Consider the following 2,866-nt stretch of genomic DNA (forward strand, 5'->3'; position numbering starts at 1 on the left):
GCCACAGACTGATCGACTCCATGCCACGCCGCATTGCTGCAGTAATACAGGCCAAAGGAGGCCCAACTAAATACTGAGTGCTGTACATGCTCATACTTTTCATGTTCATACTTTTCAGTTGGCCAACATTTCTATAAATCCTTTGTTTTTATTGCTCTTCAGTAATATTCTAATTTTCTGATATGATGAATTTGAGATTTTCATTTGTTGTCATTTGTAATCATCAAAATTAAACGAAATAAACATTTGAAATATATGAGTTTGTATGTAATGTATGAATACAATATACAAGTTTCACTTTTTAAATGGAATTACTGAAATCAATCTACTTTTTCATGATATTCTAATTTTATGACCAGCACCTGTATTTGAGGACTCAAAGAACTTTAACCTTGGCTCCAGATGGAGTTGTTTGTTAGGGTTGTGGCTTGTTCTTAATCACTGTGAGGAAATGGCCAGGTGATGTAAATTTCAAAACTATGTAATTAAAAAAAAATTTTTTAAAAAAGATGGACAAAAGGTCATTGAGAACTGAAAGCTCTCTGAAGGACGAATGAATGAAAAAAAAAAAAAAACCCTGGCAAGGTCAAATTGTATCTGCTCCAAAATTGTTACTTGACTGGGGGGAGGAACGTTCCAATAAGGGCTGATAAAACTCAGCTTTACGCATTTTACCTTCTGATTGTGAAACTACAGAGGATGTAAATGAAGAAATCATTATTCATTTTATGGCTTTTCATATTGAAGTTAGTTTTCATTTATTAAAATGCTTACTTTATTGCAAAAGGGGCCAAAAAGAGGGCAAATGTTTGTCCTGCTACAGTAAATTATCTGCCTTTTAATCACATAAATATCATTTGGGAGTTTAATTTAGTGCTTTAAAAATTATTAACAGACCTCACACCATGCTTTAACACAATTAAAACAGCACTTGAATATTTTATCCAAAAAGCTTTGTGACAAACGGTTTGTTGCTTGTAAAGCTGAACTCTTTTGCACATTCTCACAGAGGCCCAGATACTGAAAGAGCAGCGACAGTGGTTCAGTCCTATGAAAAGCCTCACAGGATGCTTGCAGACTGAATGAGAAACACATCGGGAGGTCATCAGAGGTGCAGCGCAGCGAGTTTGCTGGAAATAATAAGTTCAGCTCAGGAGCTCTGAGATTCAAATGCAGCTTTGACAGCCTGACTCAGAACACCAAGCCTTCAGTGGAGACATGCTAAGGATGAGACGGAGAAAAGGATCTATGTGATGTTGTGTCTTTCTTTTTTTTTCTTCTTCTTCATTTAAAAATAGTAATTGCAGCAAAAGTTTAAAGGCTTTGAAAACCTTGATTGGTGACAGTTCCATATAAACAAATGCAGTCAGCCTGTGGTGATTTGGGTTTTTCCGGTGTTTTGTTTTATTTCTGATTTAGTTTATTGGGTTGTGTTTAGTTTTTGTTTTCGTGTTTTTCACTTTCTCATTCCTCCTCAGTCTATCTCTCTCTCTGCATTCCTGCCACGCCCACTTACACCTGTCAAAGTTCTGGTAATCATGTCACCTGTCCCCACTTACTTGATTATCCTCAGCACTTTAAAACCCGGTCATTTCTGTCTGTACTCTGCTGGTCCATTGTCGTTGTTTGCCTGTTGTCTTGCTGTCTTTTCCTGGTTCTGCTGCTCTGTGCTCATGCTCTGTTTGCCTTTTTGTTTTCATTTTGTTTCTTTAGTTAAATAAATTAGTTTCTGTTCCCTTTACAATGAGTCTGTGTTCTGGGTTCGCCTCCGTCTCCACCGTTCCTGACACAGCCTGCATCTACTGTATGAAGATTACCACAATGTTCAAAGAGTATTGTATGTTTGCATTTTTCTACAATCTAGGTACTAAAGATAAGTTTTGAAAAATGATTTTATTGAATACAAATAAAAATGTGAGTCAGAAATATGTTCCTCACTAGGTTATGAACAATAAGCTGTTTGAACAAATTCAGTTTGAAGAGTTTATTTCTGACTGGACTGAGACCTAACAGCTAGTCCGAGTGGGGACAAAACTACAGCCGATCGAAAAAAAACAAAAGAACATTAATCTCCAGTCTCCAAAACTTTATAGCAGTTCATATGTGAAGTAATTTAGAGACTTTTACAGTGCCGCAATCATTCAAGTGGAAAGTTTGTATTTTTTCAGTAAATGTCCCAGACTGCACCTGAAGTGCCACAGCTAGCTGCTGCTGCCACTATTTGTGCTTGCATACAACCACAGAAAATTATGTAAAAATTCATGCAATAAAATTTACAGCGATGTAAAATTTTATGGAACCGCCCCTGTGTGAGTCACTATTATTCTTTTGAAATTGAAGTTTTTAAAGGGGCCGTCCACACAGGAATGGTTTTGTAAATACGCAAAACCATTTCGCCGTGGGTCCATATGGAAATGGCGTTTTAGGAGCTAGAGGGAAAACAAAAACAATCTTCAAATGCTATCCTTGCATTTTCATGTAAACAGCCAAAAAGGCACCTTTTAAAAATAATGATGTCACAGCAGCCACCTCGAACCTAACCTACAAACTGAGGGCGTCTTCTTCTTGCTGTGTTTACATTTCACACCCAACCTTTATGCTCACGCTCCACGCCTCGTTTACTGTTTTTGGTGCATTTTTCGTGGCAGTGCTGCATCGCCACGGACAGACCTGGCATAGTTACCGCAGGATTTTGTGTCACTTTTGTGTGGAAATGGTGACATGTTTGCGACAGTATTTTTTTTTTTTTTAACCGACAACAAGATTGTTAAGGGGAAAAACTGCATTTTCACACGGACAAGACCTAAGACAGCAGCAATCCACTGGTGGTCCTGGTCATCGATCTGGTCAGAACAAAACTCTTTTT

The sequence above is a fragment of the Kryptolebias marmoratus genome, linkage group LG11 (assembly GCF_001649575.2).
Source record: "Kryptolebias marmoratus isolate JLee-2015 linkage group LG11, ASM164957v2, whole genome shotgun sequence".
In the NCBI taxonomy this organism is placed as follows: domain Eukaryota; kingdom Metazoa; phylum Chordata; class Actinopteri; order Cyprinodontiformes; family Rivulidae; genus Kryptolebias; species Kryptolebias marmoratus.